This window comes from Podarcis melisellensis (genome assembly GCF_964234715.1).
Source record: "Podarcis melisellensis genome assembly, chromosome: W".
NCBI lineage: Eukaryota > Metazoa > Chordata > Lepidosauria > Squamata > Lacertidae > Podarcis > Podarcis melisellensis.
Window position 1 is genome coordinate 31,712,228 of NC_138535.1, and position 17,079 is coordinate 31,729,306.

Here is a 17,079-nt window from a genome sequence, read left to right on the forward strand (position 1 = left end):
GATCCATTTCCGCGCCCCATCCTCCAGATGCCCCACAATGTAGACTACCCTCTCCCCATCATCAGCAAAGTCATTATGCTGCAGTTCCAAAGCATACTCTATTTCCGTTCGGAACGCATTGTAGTCCTGGGGTTTCCCCCCAAACTTGTGTACCAGTCCCGGTACCTTCCTTGCGATGGGGGTGGGTTTGACCTGTGCATCCTGAGTCCGTCTTTCGTCCAGCCGCGCCGTCAGGAGAGCTACATGCTGTTCCAAGTCTCGGTTCCTCTCTACCAGACTTTGCACTCCAGCTGCTTGCTCCGTCTCTGCCGGCCTCTGGCTCCGATGGCAGTTCCCTGACACTCACCAATTAACCATCTATTTTTACTTATTTCTTTATAACATTTCTGCTAAAACCACATAACTTCATTCCAACATCCTTCTAACATTCCTTAATTTTACAATGTTTCTGTAAATAAATTTCTTCCAATCTTCTTCCACCAACTCTTCTCCCTGGTCTCAGATTCTTCCAGTCATTTCCACCAGTTCCATGTACTCCATCATCTTCATCTGCCATTCTTCCCGGGTGGGTAGATCTTGTGTCTTCCAGGGACCATCGGCTGGGTGAGGACTGCAGGGCCTGCTCCCTTCCAGGGCCTTTTCCAACTGGCCCAGGGGGCGTGGCCCAAGCCCTCTCTCCCAGCTATAAAGGGACTCCTGCTGCTGGGAAGCCTCGGACCATCGGCTGGGTGAGGACTGCAGGGCCTGCTCCCTTCCAGGGCCTTTTCCAACTGGCCCAGGGGGCGTGGCCCAAGCCCTCTCTCCCAGCTATAAAGGGACTCCTGCTGCTGGGAAGCCTCGGACCATCGGCTGGGTGAGGACTGCAGGGCCTGCTCCCTTCCAGGGCCTTTTCCAACTGGCCCAGGGGGCGTGGCCCAAGCCCTCTCTCCCAGCTATAAAGGGACTCCTGCTGCTGGGAAGCCTCGGACCATCGGCTGGGTGAGGACTGCAGGGCCTGCTCCCTTCCAGGGCTTTTTCCAACTGGCCCAGGGGGCGCGGCCAAGGCCCTTATTCCAAGTGGTTAATGTGTTTTAAAATGTCCTCAAGCAGTCGGTGGCAATTTAAATTTGTATTTCTCTTTTTCCTTTTTTCTTCTGTTGGGGTGGGTGGGTGGGATGGATATTTGGTTGGGGATTAATTTTAGTATTATTGTTCTGTTTTGTTTTCTGTTGTTTTATTGGTTCTGTATAGTTTGTATTTTGTTTTTAAGGGGCGGGATCAGGGCTGCCTGGGAGTGGGGCCCCAGCCAACACGATGGCTGGGACAAGTTCCACAGGGGCGGAAGCACTGGGACATCCGATCTCGGTGATCATGGGCAGGAGGCGGAGTTACGCTAAGACCAGACCATGTCATTACCGAGGAGGCAGGTTTAGTCGCTGTTTGAAGACTATCCCTGCCTCCGGGTCTGGCCTTGACCGGATGGATACTGGAATCAACAGGGGAAACCCACATGACCTGAAGGTGTTGCTGTGTAATGCCAGGTCAATGATGAATAAAACCACTGCCATCCACGACCTGATTGTGGATGGAGGATTTGACCTGGCATGTGTGACAGAGACCTGGTTGGAGGAAGCAGATGGGCCTGTCCTTGCTGCCGCTTGCCCACTGGGTTTCTCTTACGCACAGCAACCCAGGTCATGTGGGCGGGGAGGGGGGGTTGCAGTGATTTTTAGGAAGTCACTAGTTTGCATCAGGCGTCCTACTGGGAAGACCCAGTTTTCTGAGTGCATGTTCTGGAAGTTGGGCAATAGGGGCAGTACAGGATTCCTTTTGGTGTACCGACCTCCCCGCTGCACCAAGGATTCCCTGTCCGAGCTGCTTCAGGTCGTGGCAGATGTTCTCCTGGAGACACCTAGCTTGGTTGTCCTAGGAGATTTTAACATCCATGCCGACACGACCTTACAAGGGGCCGCTCGGGACTTCGTGGAAAGCATGGCCTCCATGGGGCTGTCCCTGAATAAGTTGGGCCCAACTCATAGTCATGGACATGCCTTAGACCTGGTATTCACCTCTAGTGACGTGGGTGATCTGACACTAAGTAAAAGTGAAACCAAAGAAGTGCCATGGTCAGATCACTTCCTGGTGCAACTGGACTTCTCCGCGACCCTTCCCCTCTGCAGGGAGGTGGGACCAATTCGGATGGTCCGCCCCCGCCACTTAATGGATCCAAATGGTTTCCAGAGAGTGGTAGGGGATGCTTTATCCCATGTTGATGGCCTTTCAGCTGATTCCCTGGTGGCCCGCTGGAATGCGGAGTTAACCAGGGCTATTGACTGTCTGGCTCCGAAGCGCCCTCTCCGATTGCATGGAGCCCGGACAGCCCCGTGGTTTTCTTCGGAGCTGAGGGCGATGAAACAATCGCTGAGACGGCTAGAGCGTCGGTGGCAGAAAACTCACTCCAAATCTGACCGGACACAGGTTAGAGCTCAACGTCGAGCCTACCAAGTGGCGATAGACTTTCTTCACCGCCTCTATTGCATCTGCAGAAAATAGTAGCAGGAGACTCTTTGAGGTGGTCCGCAATTTAACGGAACCACCTTTACCACCGGGGCCTTGTAAAGACCCCAAGATCTCCTGCAACGATTTTGCAAAGTTTTTTGCAGATAAAATCACTCATATTCGGAAGGAGCTAGACACCACCGTGGGAGCAGGGCTGGGGCGGGAGAGTGCTAGAGCCCTGTCTGGTCAAGTTGCATGGAATCAGTTTCAATCCGTTACCCCCGAGGATGTGGACAGGCTGCTTGGACGCGTGAAACCAACCACCTGTCTCCTTGATCCTTGCCCATCCTGGCTAATAAAAGCAAGCCGGGAAGGGCTGGGCGATGGGCTCTGCGGGGTGGTGAATGCTTCCCTCTGTGAGGGAACATTCCCAGATCCGCTGAAAGAGGCGGTCGTTAAACCGCTTCTTAAAAAACCATCTTTAGACCCGGCCAGTATGGCCAACTATCGCCCAGTCTCAAATCTTCCATTCTTGGGCAAGGTGATTGAGCGTGTGGTTGCTGAACAACTCCAGGCACGCCTGGAGGATGCGGACCATTTGGATCCCTTCCAATCGGGGTTCAGGCCTCATCATGGGACCGAAACTGCCTTGGTCGCACTGGTTGATGATCTCCGGCGAGCTAGGGACAAAGGTGAGAGTTGTTTCCTAGTTCTGCTGGATCTCTCAGCGGCCTTTGATACAATCGACCATAACATCCTTCTGGACCGTCTAGAGGGGCTGGGAGCTGGGGGCACTGTTATACAGTGGTTTCGCTCCTTCCTCCTGGGCCGTGTTCAGAAAGTGGTGGTGGGGGATGAGTGTTCAGACCCTTGGGCCCTCACTTGTGGGGTACCTCAGGGTTCCGTCCTCTCCCCCATGCTTTTTAACATCTATATGAAGCCGCTGGGAGAGATCATCAGGGGGTTTGGACTGGGTGTCCATCAATATGCAGATGATACCCAGCTCTACCTCTCTTTCAAATCAGAACCAGTGAAGGCGGTGAAGGTCCTGTGTGAGTGCCTGGAGGCGGTTGGAGGATGGATGGTGGCTAATGGATTGAGGCTGAATCCTGACAAGACAGAAGTACTGTTTTTGGGGGACAGGGGGCGGGCTGGTGTGGAGGACTCCCTGGTCCTGAATAGGGTAACTGTGCCCCTGAAGGACCAGGTGCGTAGCCTGGGAGTCATTTTGGACTCACAGCTGTCCATGGAGGCACAGGTCAATTCTGTATCCAGGGCAGCTGTCTACCAACTCCACCTGGTACGCAGGCTGAGACCCTACCTGCCCGCAGACTGTCTCGCCAGAGTAGTGCAGGCTCTGGTTATCTCCCGCTTGGACTACTGCAATGCGCTCTACGTGGGGCTACCTTTGAAGGTGACTCGGAAACTACAGCTAATCCAGAATGCGGCAGCTAGACTGGTGACTGGGGGCGGCCGCCAAGACCACATAACACCGGTCTTGAAAGACCTACATTGGCTCCCAGTACGTTTCCGAGCACAATTCAAAGTGTTGGTGTTGACCTTTAAAGCCCTAAACGGCCTCGGCCCAGTATACCTGAAGGAGCGTCTCCACCCCCATCGTTCTGCCCGGACGCTGAGGTCCAGTGCCGAGGGCCTTCTGGCGGTTCCCTCATTGCGAGAAGCAAAGCTACAGGGAACCAGGCAGAGGGCCTTTTCGGTAGTGGCGCCCGCCCTGTGGAACGCCCTCCCAGCAGATGTCAAAACGATAAACAACTACTTGACATTCAGAAAACATCTTAAGGCAGCCCTGTTCAGGGAAGTTTTTAATGTATGATATTTTAGTGTTTCCTGGTTTCTATGGAAGCCGCCCAGAGTGGCTGGGGGGGCCCAGCCAGATGGGCGGGGTATAAATAATAAATTATTATTATTATATTATTATTACTTTGCAATAAGTATTCTTGCTGCTGTTGTAGCATACATAAAAAAAGTTCTATCCTTCTTTGGCACCGATTGGCCGCCCATGCCCAGGAGAAAGGCCTCTGGTTTCTTCAGGAAGGTATATTTAAATACCTTTTTCATTTCATTATAGATCATCTCCCAGAAAGCCTTAATCCTTGGGCACGTCCACCAAAGGTGAAAGAATGTACCTTCATTTTCTTTGCATTTCCAACATTTATTATCGGGCAAATGATAAATTTTTGCAAGCTTGACTGGTGTTATGTACCACCTGTAAATCATTTTCATAATATTCTCTCTTAAGGCATTACATGCCGTAAACTTCATACCTGTGGTCCATAACTGTTCCCAGTCTGCAAACATAATGTTATGTCCAACATCTTGTGCCCATTTAATCATAGCAGATTTCACAGTTTCATCCTGAGTGTTCCATTTCAACAGCAAATTATACATCTTTGACAAAATCTTAGTTTTATGTACTGTAATGGGGAAAGGGGGCTGCTCGTGCGTAAGCGTTTAAGCCCTCCAAGCTTTACCATCAGTTCCTAAACTTTCCCAGTCCGCGGAGCCATGGGTGCATGGCTACTTCAATCGCTGGCAGAATCCGTCAGTGGGCGCTTCCGGAATTAACGCCAACATAAGAGTTCCTTGACGGAAACTCTCCTTCTGGATTCTCTGCGTGACAGTTTCCTCCGCGGAGTGGGCGTCCCCAGCGGAGGTCCTGAGCCCTCCCCGCTGTTCTCACTGGAAACATCTTGGAGCCATTCCTCCGATTGAGTTTCTGCAGGAACTCTCCCTCTCCCCCTACTGGTTCCTTCCTCCGCATCCGAAGGTCTCCTAGCCTCCTTGAGCCCTTCCACCACCTGACTCTCCGATGGCAGTTCCCTGACAGGTACTAACAGTTCTGTTTCTAATTTTGATTTTTTCCACCTGGAAGCCAATTTTCTTGTCCAAATTATATGCCTCCATTATCTGATAATAATGAAGCCAATCTCGCACTTTGTTTTTTAATTTCTCATAACTCTGCAGTTTCAGTCTATCTCCTTCTTGTTCCAAAATTTCCCAATATTTCGGCCATTTGGCCTCCATATTAAGCTTTTTCTGAGCTTTCGCTTCCATTGGTGACAACCACCTTGGGGTTTTATTTTCCAATAGATCCTTATATCTAATCCAGACATTAAACAATGCTTTCCTGACAATATGATTTTTAAATGCTTTATGCGCTTTAACCTTGTCATACCACAAATATGCATGCCACCCAAAAACGTTGTTAAAACCTTTTAAGTCCAAAATGTCTGTGTTCTCAAGAAGCAGCCAGTCTTTCAACCAGCAGAATGCTGCTGATTCATAGTAAAGTTTAAAGTCTGGCAGGGCAAATCCACCCCTTTCCTTTACATCAGTTAATATCTTAAATTTTATTCTGGGCTTCTTGCCCTGCCAGACAAATCTAGAAATGTCTTTCTGCCACTTCTTGAAACAGTCCATCTTGTCCACAATTTGCAATGTTTGAAACAAAAACAACATTCTAGGCAATACATTCATCTTTATAGCTGCAATTCGACCCAACAAGGAAAGCTTCAAATTTGACCAAATTTCTAAATCTTTTTTCACTTCTGTCCAGCATATTTTATAGTTATCTTTAAACAAATTCCCATTTTTTGCTGTCATATTAATCCCCAGGTATTTCACTTTCTTAACCACAATTAAACCTGTTTCATTCTGAAACCTCTCTTTTTCAGTCAATGTTAAGTTTTTCTCTAAAACCTTAGTTTTTAACTTGTTCAGTTTAAATCCTGCCACCTGACCAAACTCTTGAATTAATTCTAAAACCCTTTTAGTACTAGATTCTGGCTCCTGTAACGTCAAAACTAAGTCATCTGCAAATGCCCTCAATTTGTACTGTTTGGCTCCAACCTGTATACATTTAACCAACTGGTCCCTTCTAATCATGTTCAACAGGACCTCCAGGACCGATATAAAAAGCAATGGGGAAATTGGCCACCCCTGTCGTGTCCCTTTTTCTATCTAAAATTCTTCCGTAACCACGTTATTTACAATTAATTTAGCCTTTTGTTCAGAGTATATTGCACCTATACCATTTTCAAAACCTTGACCTACCCCCATACCCTGTAGGTTCTTTTTCATGAAGCTCCAAGAGATGTTGTCAAAAGCTTTCTCCGCGTCCACAAATATCAGAACTGCTTTAGTGTTTATATTCACTTCTAACTTTTCCAGAATGTCAATTATGTTCCTCAAATTGCCAGACAAATGTCTTCCCGGGAGAAAGCCCGCTTGGTCCTTGTGGATCTCTTCCATCAATACTTTTTTCAATCTCTTGGTCAAAATGTCAGCAAAAATTTTGTAATCCACATTTAATAACGATATGGGACGGTAGTTCTTAAGTTGAGTCTTTTCAGTCTCTGTTTTCGGTATAAGTGTAATATAGGCCTCTTTCCACGACTCTGGCGCCCTTTTCCCTTCCAAAATTTCATTGCAGACTTCCTTCAAAGGTTGGAATAGCCACTCCTTCAAAGATCTATAATATCTGGAAGTCAGCCCATCCGGTCCTGGAGATTTGCCTAGTTGCATATTTTGGATGGCACCTTCTACCTCATGATCAGATATTTTACAGTTCAGCATTAATTTACTTTCTTGAGAGATTTTTTTGTAATCCATTTATCTTCAAAAATCGGTCTATGTCCATTTCTTTCTGTGGCCCTTGTGAATATAATTGTTTAAAATACTTCTGGAAGCAATTTCTAATCTCAATTGGATTATATATATTTTTCCCTTCTACTTCCAAATTTGTAATAGTATTCAATTTTTGACTTTTTTTCAATTGCCAAGCCAGTAATTTCCCACATTTGTTCGCTGATTCAAATGTTTTTTGTCTCATTTGTTTAATTTTCCATTCTATTTCCTGATTCATCAGTTCCATATATTGGACTTGGTATAGTTTTATTTCTCTCAGGATCTCCTGCGACTTTGGCTTTGCTCTCAGTTTTTTCTCTCCTTCTTTTATTTTCTCCAAAATTTTATCTTTTTTCTCATTTTGGCTTCTCTTCTTTATTGCATTTTGTTGTATCAAGAACCCTCTCATCACAGCTTTACTTGCGTCCCAAATTACTCTTTTTTCAACATTCGTAGTCAAATTTATTTCAAAATAATCTCTCAAAGTTTTTTGGGCCTTTTTATATACTTCTTCATCTCTAAATAAGGTATCATTCATCCTCTATCTGAAGGAACCGGTTGTTATTTGCTTCATCTCCATCTTTACAGCGTTATGGTTGGAGCAAGTTTTCGGGCAGATTTCCACTTTCTTTATTTTTGGTGCCATTCCTCTAGTAATCCATATTTGGTCAATTCTAGTCCATGTTGTCAGGGAACTGCCATCAGGGCGAGAAACGGAGGCAGGGCCACCCAGCGATGCCGGAGAGGGGACGAGCAGGGGGGAAGGATTTCAGCGTAACACCCATAGAGAAGAGAGGGAGATGGAGGAATTGGTGACAGGGCTCCAAGACCCTTCCCCCGACACTAGTGGAGAGAACGCTGGGACGCCCCTGCCTTCCCCTTACTTGCGCAGACGCGTTCCGCGCAGAGAACATAGGAGGAGACTCGGGGTCAAACAGCTTCTATGCTTGAAGAGGTTCAAGAGACACCCACTCTCGGATTCTGCAAGTGACTAACAGGTCACGGAGGGCGAGCTCCGACCCTAGGCATGGTTGGGGCAAGCAAACTAACTGAACTGAAGTAAGGTTACGCACAAGTAACCCCTCACAACCATTACACATGTCATCTTGGCTTCAGAGAAAAAGGTTCCCTCTCTCGCCAGGGGGTTCTTAGTTCTCCAGATATCAATCAGGTCCATATTGTCAGTCAATTCAAAAAAGGTTTTTGGTAGTCTACCATCTTTGGTGACAGCTCGAGTGCTCAACCAGAGACAGATTCGATGGGCAAAGGAGTTCTCCAAGTTCAACTTTGAGATCAAGTACGTGAGGGCAGACGCGCTTTCACGGAAGCCCGAGTATACGGAAGGAGAAGGACCGCCGGAAGCTCAACACGTGTTCCCTGAGGAACGATGGGTTTGTGGGGGAGCGTTGGTTGGGAAACGAGAACTAACCGAGCTGATTCGCCAGGACGAATTCGCCCAAACCAGAATCAGGGAACTCAGGGGAACGGGGGGAGATCAGGGAGGCTTTGAGGAGAGGGAAGGACTGCTGTATTACAGGGGAGCAATGTATGTGCCCGGGGAAGCCCTGCGAGAAAGGGTTCTCAGACAGCTTCATGACAACCCAACAGCGGGGCACTTTGGGCAACACAAAACCATGTTACTGGTTACGAGGCAATTCTGGTGGCCAAGGGTGAGGGAAGATGTACGAGAGTATGTACGGGGGTGTGACCGCTGCCAACGGGCCAAGGGAGAGAGGGCGGCCCCGGCAGGGTTACTGGAGCCCTTACCCACACCGGGAAGACCATGGGGGGAGGTGTCTATCGATTTCATGACCGATTTACCTAAATCTAGAGGGAAGACAGCAGTCATGGTAGTAGTAGATCTGATAACCAAAATGTGCCATTTTATAGCGTGCTCACATGCAGTAACGGCCGAGGAAACTGCCCGGTTGTTTGTGGATCACATCTTCAGGTTGCATGGGGCTCTGTCGAGGGTTATCTCCGACCGGGGGAAACAATTTACCTCGAGGTTCTGGAGGAAACTCATGAGCTTATTGCAGGTGGAAGTGGGATTCTCGACGGCTAGACACCCGGAGACCAACGGGCAAGCAGAGAGGGCGAACAGCATTTTACAGCAATATCTACGCTGCTACGTCAACGAGAGACAGAACAATTGGGTAGAGAAGCTAGCACTAGCAGAGTTTGCGTATAACAACGCTGAGCATGTGTCCACGGGGATGAGCCCGTTCATGGCTAATTATGGGTTGCACCCCAGGGCTTTTCCTGGGAGAGGGGAGGAAGGGTGGAGCGTGCCCGCCACAGAGCAGTTTGTGGAAGAAATGGAAGCTCTGCACCAGCAGCTTAAGATGAACCTGGATAGGGCCAAGGAAGTGTACAAGAGACAAGCAGACAAACGTCGCCGGGAAGGGGAGACCATTAGCGTGGGGGACCGGGTGTGGTTATCCACACAAGGCTTACCCTTCAAGGGCGGGTGTAAGAAACTGAGGCCAAAACGGCTGGGACCATTTGAGGTGACCCACCAAGTGAACCCGGTGGTGTTCCGGCTCAAGTTGCCAGACAGCATGAAGATCCACCCGGTATTTCATAGGTCGCTGCTCTCACCGTACAGAGGGGAGCGGAGGGTCCGGGAGGCAGGAGGGGAAGGGCTCACCCACCCACTAATGGAAGAGAGGGAACGCCACCACGAGGTAATGGAGATCCTGGATTCGCGCTGGCGAGGGCGGTAGGTGGAGTACCTAGTGGCTTGGGAGGGGGAACCCAAGTCAGAAAACACGTGGGTGCCTGCAGGGGAAATAGATGATGGATATCTGGTGGAAGAGTTCCACAACAGGTATCCGAGGAAGCCCAAACCCCTGGAGAGATTCTGGGAGGAACAATTTGCCACCACCGATGAGGAGGAGGAGGATTTCGTGGGTTTTCCGGCTTCCCAGGAGGAAGGAGGAGAATCGTCAGGAGAGGAGGAGTCAGATTGGGAAGTCCCGCCTGTGAGAAATTGGAGCAGGTGGGAAGCGGGGTTTGAGTCCACGGACGACGACAGCAGCTCCTTTCAGGGGTTCCCGGCATCGTCGGCTGAAGAAGGGGACAAGGTCCCGTCACAGGGTCAGGCCGGGGGTGAAGGGGGTCCTGGGGAGGAGGTGGATGTCAGGGAACTGCCATCAGGGCGAGAAACGGAGGCAGGGCCACCCAGCGATGCCGGAGAGGGGACGAGCAGGGGGGAAGGATTTCAGCGTAACACCCATAGAGAAGAGAGGGAAATGGAGGAATTGGTGACAGGGCTCCAAGACCCTTCCCCCGACACTAGTGGAGAGAACGCTGGGACGCCCCTGCCTTCCCCTTACTTGCGCAGACGCGTTCCGCGCAGAGAACATAGGAGGAGACTCGGGGTCAAACAGCTTCTATGCTTGAAGAGGTTCAAGAGACGCCCACTCTCGGATTCTGCAAGTGACTAACAGGTCACGGAGGGCGAGCTCCGACCCTAGGCATGGTTGGGGCAAGCAAACTAACTGAACTGAAGTAAGGTTACGCACAAGTAACCCCTCACAACCATTACACATGTCATCTTGGCTTCAGAGAAAAAGGTTCCCTCTCTCGCCAGGGGGTTCTTAGTTCTCCAGATATCAATCAGGTCCATATTGTCAGTCAATTCAAAAAAGGTTTTTGGTAGTCTACCATCTTTGGTGACTACCTGTTTTTGTGCTTTGTCCATATTTGTAGATACTACTCCATTCATATCACCCATCAGAATTATATTACAGTCCAAGTAATCCAACAAAATCACATGCAACTTCTTATAAAAGTCAGATTTTCCCTCGTTTGGTGCATAAATTCCTACAATCAAAAATTTCTCTCCTTGTATTTGTATTTCAATTGCTAGAAATCTTCCTTGTTCATCTTTAAAAATTAATTTCGGTGATAATCTCTCCTTTGCATATATCACAACTCCTCTCTTTTTAACTTTGTCAGATGAGATGAATTCTTGTCCCAGTCTCTTATTAATAAGTATTTTCCTGTGTAGCCTCATTACATGTGTTTCTTGTAGACAAATCAAATCCAATTGTTCTTTTTTCAATATGTGAAAAACATTTTTTCTCTTTTGAGGTGAATTCAAACCGTTACAATTCCAACTTAGAAGTTGCAGAGCCATGGTGTTGGGGTTATTTCACTTTACCTCCTACTGCTCCAAGTAGCTGTTCTTGTTCTGTCGGTGGTGTCTCTTTCCCTGGACTGTACAATCCAAAAGATAAGTTTGCTATGTCAATTGTTTCTTTTTCCAGTGCTCCTGGCTCCTCTCCGGATTCTGCTTCTTTTTGTAAATCTTCTCCGTAGTCTTTCAAAAATCGGTCTTTATCCCCGACTGTTCTTATTCTTGTTTTTCTTCCTTTATATTTAAACGATAGGCCTTGAGGAAATTCCCACCTAAAGGGTATTCCGTTTCTTCTCAGCAGGGCAACTAGGTCTCCATATCTTATTCTTAAGTCCAAAAGTTGCTTTGGTATATCCTTAAAAATCTCCACTCTTGAATCTTCAATTTCCAAAGCTCTTTGATAGTGCAAATTCAAAATTTTATCTCTCTCCTCTTTTGTTCGAAAGATGATCAAACAATCTCTTACTCTATTCTTCCTTTGTCTTTTGCCAAGTCTAAATGCAGTCACTATCTTAAATTCTTCTTTCTCTAGTTCCTGTTGCCAAAAATCTGTAAATTCTTGTGTTAAAAAATCAGCCAAATTATCTTTCTCACTTTCTGGTACCGCCCTGATTCTTAAATTCCTTTCTTTATCTCGTAATTCAATCATAGAAAATGTCAGGTCATGGTCCTCCAATTTTTTATATACTGGTGGTATCTTCTCTTGAGTAGCCGTTGCAATTTCCCTTGCTTCCTCCGCTACTTTTCGGGTCGAGGCAGATTCTTCTAATAATTTTTCGATAGACTGTGTATTAGAGTTCACCTTCTGCCCCAAATTATTTATACTTGTAGTATTCACATCAATTTTAGCAGATGCTTCAATCACTTGTTTATTTGTCTCAGCTATTTGCTTAGCCAAATTTTCCAAAGATGCATTAATTTTTCCAAGTGCCTGTGCCAATACGTCTTCAGACATAACTTTAACTTTAGCCTGTGAAGGTGGAACCCCTAGAGTACCGGATGCTCCAGATGTTGAAGCCCTACGCTGATGTGTAGTGTCAACTCGGTATGGTCTGCCAGACCTTGTCTTTTCCTGTGTCAACTCTATTTTTCCTTTATCATTTGCCATAACACTCTCATGAGAGTCCAAGGTCGCTCCCACGACTGATAGAGATTGTTTTGGATGGAAAATTTCCTATCCCTTGTTGTTGCAACAAGAGCAGTATTCCTCTAGGGGGACACAGTAAAAAGTTGCAACTTTCTTGAAACAAATTTAGCTCTTTAAAGTCCCCAACTCCCTTAAAAGACAAACAGTTTCAGTTCCATGTTACTTTACACTCGGGAAGAATCCAGGTACACTGTATCTTTTCACAGAGTCACTTTTCAAGTTCTCAAATTGCCAAGAAGCTCTCTACTAGCCGGCTTTTCCTGTCTGGGGGCAAGCCGTTCCCAGGGAGGAGGAGGAGGAGGAGGAGGAGGAGGAGGAAGAGGAAGAGGAAGAGGAAGAGGAAGAGGAAGAGGAAGAGGAAGAGGAAGAAGAGGAAGAAGAAGAAGAAGAAGAAGAAGAAGAAGAAGAAGAAGAAGAAGAAGAGGAAGAAGAGGAAGAAGAGGAAGAGGAAGAGGAAGAGGAAGAGGAAGAGGAAGAGGAAGAGGAAGAGGAAGAGGAAGAGGAAGAAGAAGAGGAAGAAGAAGAGGAAGAAGAAGAAGAAGAAGAAGAAGAAGAAGAAGAAGAAGAAGAAGAAGAAGAAGAAGAAGAGGAAGAAGAAGAGGAAGAGTAGTAGTAGTAGTAGTAGTAGTAGTTTGGATTTGATATCCCGCCTTTCACTCCCCTTCAGGAGTCTCAAAGCGGCTAACAATCTCCTTTCCCTTCCTCCCCCACAACAAACACTCTGTGAGGTGAGTGGGGCTGAGAGACTTCAGAGAAGTGTGACTGGCCCAAGGTCACCCAGCAGTTGCATGTGGAGGAGCGGAGACGCGAACCCGGTTCCCCAGATTACGTGACTACCGCTCTTAACCACTGCCACCACACTGGCAGCGGATGTTAACTTTCCTTTCCCCTTCTCTTGCAGACAATGTTCTTAAAATCTTTTTCCCCTCCACTCCTGCAAACTGGAGGGGAATCCACCTTCTGATGACAGGATAACATCTTTTTAAACAGTCTTATTAAAGTTTCAAGGCTTCCACTTTACAGTCTCTTTGCTTTGATCTATTTACAAGTCCGGAAGGCAGACTTCCTGTTTATACCTTCCGTTTCGGCAGCCAATTTGCTCAAAATTTCTCTAAATTTCTCCAATTAAGTCAATAAGCCTACTCACGGGTAGTTACTTTTCAAGTCCGAATGTTCCAAGAAGAAGGCAGCGCTCTCCGGCAACGGCTTCGCGGCTTCACTCCACGGAAGGAGCAGACGACTCACAGCACAGCGCCACTTCCGCCGCTCCGCTCTGGAGCCCAGAACTGAACTCCTTCGCCGATGGGGGGGGCGCAAAAGGTGCCCGCCGAGTCCCACGGTCACAGGCTTCGCCCGCCTGTGATTTTTGGAGGGTCCCCGCTGCGCCGTAGCGGTAAAGACCCAGTTTCCGCGGAGCCAGTCCCCTCCGATTAAGGGGAATCAGCCATTTGCCGATGGCGCCACCCCGGACTTGTTGGGGACTTTGCGGGTCCCCTTCTTCTTGCGGGCTGCCATGTCCCTCAGTCGCCTGAACCTAGAAGAGAAGGAGAGGGGCAGACCTTGTTGTCGTTGTTGTTGTTGTTGTTGTTATACCGCCCTATGCCCACAGGTCTCAGTTACAACCAGTGCTTTTTTTCTGGGGGGATGCAGGGGTACGCACACCCCGAAACATTTTGTGAATCTTTGCACTTTTGTCCATTTACTGTACTGCATTTATTTTCCCCAATTTGGACTATAAAATGGTGATTTTCTTGAGTCAAAATGAGAGTACCCCAAACATTTTTTTTAATAGAAAAAAGCACTGGTTCCAACATAAAAATTGCAATATAGAAACACAAAATGCATAATAAAGGTGAAAAAAACCCAGTAAAGCCCCCTCCCCAACACATTTCAAAACCTGAGACAGAAGCCTACAACCAAAATGGTGTGTGTGTGTGTGTAAGAGAAGGCAGGGAGTCTTTGCAGCATAGCCATAACACAAATACGGGTGGCCTAACAGTTGCAGGCAGAGCCGTGTCATTTCACACACTACTTTGGCTGCGGGACATCGTATCAACAAGGAAAGGAGCATTTGGTGTTGTTGCATCTCCTCGGGTATTTGTTGATTTGTCGCCACGAGGGGTTGTAGTTGTGGAGGTATAGTTTGATGAGGTTTCTGGTTATTTGTACCCTAGGTTCCCACTCACACACAAAAACAAATCTCCCTGCAGCCAACCAAAGACCACCAACCACACCCTAGGTCACCCCCAACCTCTCTCACCACCAAGGAAATGCAACAAGGGAATAGTAAGTGAACCCACACAAGTGATGCTGACACAAAACCCCACACATACAGGGGAAACTCGGGAAATTAGAATATCGTGGAAAAGTTCATTTATTTCAGTAATTCAACTTAAAAAAGGTGAAACTAATATATGAGATAGACTCATGACATGCAAAGTGAGATATGTCAAGCCTTTATTTGTTATAATTGTGATGAATATGGGGTACAGCTGATAAAAAATTCAAATTAACAATCCCAGAAAATTAGAATATTGTGAAAAGGTGCAGTAGCTATTCAATCCATAACACCTGCAATGGGTTCAGTAGGAAGCACAATCATGGGGAAGGCTGCTGACCTGACAGTTGTGCAGGAAGCCATCATTGAGACCCTCCATAAGGAGGGAAAGCCTCAAAGGGTAATTGCAGAAGAAGTTGGATGTTCCCAAAGTGCTGTATCGAAGCACATGAATGGAAAGTTATGCGGAAGGGGAAAGTGTGGAAGAAAAAGCTGCACAAGCAGCAGGGATGACCACAGCCTGGACAGGATTGTCAGGAAAAGACCATTCAAACGTGTTGGGGACTTTCACAAGGAGTGGACTGAGGCTGGAGTTAGTGCATCAAGAGCCACCACACACAGAAGGATCCTGGAGCTGGGCTTCAAATGTCATATTCTTCTTGTCAAGCCGCTCCTGAACAAGAAACAACGTCAGAAGCATCTTGCCTGGGCTAAAGGGGGAAAAAAAAAGAACTGGTCTGTTGCTCAGTGGTCCCAAGTCCTCTTTTCTGATGAGAGCAACTTTTGCATCTCATTTGGAAACTAAGGACCCAGAGTCTGGAGGAAGAATGGGGAGGCACACAATGCCAGATGCTGGAAGTTCAGTGTGAAGTGTTGATTTGGGGAGCCATGCCATCAGCTGCTGTTGGTCCACTGTGCTTCATTAAGTCCAGGGTCAACGCAGCAGTCCACCAGGAGATTTTGGAGCACTTCATGCTTCCTTCCAAAGACGAGCTTTATGGGGATGCTGATTTCATTTTCCAGCAGGACTTGGCACCTGCCCACACTGCCAAAAGTACCAAAACCTGGTTCAATGCCCATGGGATTACTTGATTGGCCAGAAGACTCGCCTGACCTGAACCCCATAGAGAATCTATGGGGCATTGCCAAGAGAAAGATGAGACACATGAGACCGAGCAATGCAGAAGAGCTGAAGGCTGCTGTTGAAGCATCCTGGTCTTCCATAACACCTCAGCAGTGCCACAGGCTGACAGCATCCATGCCACGCCACATTGAGGCAGTAATTGATGCAAAAAGGGCCCAAACCAAGTAGTGAGTACATATGCATGCTTCTACTTCACAGAGGTCAAATATTGCTCTATTTGAAATCCTTGTTTTGCTGATTTCATTTCGTATTCTAATTTTTTGACATTGTTAATTTGGGGTTTTCATCAGCTGTATGCCATAATATCACAATCATAACAAATAAAGGCTTGACATATCTCGCTTTGCATGTCATGAGTCGATCTCATATATTAGTTTCACCTTTTAAGTTGAATTACTTGAATAAATGAACTTTTCCACGATATTCTAATTTCCAGGTTTCCCCTGTACACTAAGTAGAAGAGAAGCATTGCCACCCGGCCCCACCCTCCCCCTCTTTCCCCCTCTGTTCTTCCTAACCCAACACTGCATGCAACACTAATGTCTCACAACAAATGAAACTGATCTGTAGAAAACACAACTACTGATACGGAAGGGGGGCATGCCTTTCTTCACCCTTCCGCCGGTCACCAGAGGGTCTGAGGCGATGACCTCAAGGGTACCCAGCCCCACGTGGACCCCTCAGCCCCCACACCGTTGCACAAGCACCACACTCTACCCCAAGCCCCATAAATAAAGTGCCTTTTTCCCTTTCCTACACTGATCCGCTATTACGGGCGAAATAAGCCCAAAATCTTATGCCTTCCCTCCCGCTCTATCTTTACTATGGGTCGACCGTATGAAGCTGTATTCCCTATCCTTTCAATGGGTGCGTTCTACCCAATCAGAACCATGCATTCGCCTTGCAGAGCTAGCTCAGCGAGCTCCTGCACGCCTCATTTAACCTCTTGACAAGCTGCTGACGGCTCCCCGCTGGGAGAACAATGGAACCGAAACTTGTGAACTCATAAAAGTGTCAAATCTTGCTACAATGTATCCATTTTGTTTCCGACCTCAATTATCAATATAAAATGGACTAAAATCTTTAAAAATTCGTATAAAATCAACCACAACTCCGATTTTCTTGCTTTTGGTGCCAATCGGCTCAGTCTCTCCAGGACTCCATGACACCTCCCCTGCCCTCCAAGATCCCTCAAGCGAGGTGTCACGTACTCAGGAAGACCCTAATCCTGTCAAATCACT

The 17,079-nt window shown here is 47.3% G+C and overlaps 1 long non-coding RNA gene across 1 annotated transcript in view; it reads right to left on the bottom strand.

The window, feature by feature from the left end:
• LOC309361330 overlaps positions 1 to 16,830 on the bottom strand; it is a 1,008,653-nt gene extending 991,823 nt beyond the window's left edge. Inside the window, exon 1 of the long non-coding RNA XR_014164427.1 lies at positions 16,717 to 16,830. This is a non-coding gene — a long non-coding RNA (uncharacterized lncRNA). The remainder of the gene's footprint in view (positions 1 to 16,716) is intronic.
• Between the last annotated feature and the right edge of the window lie 249 nt (positions 16,831 to 17,079).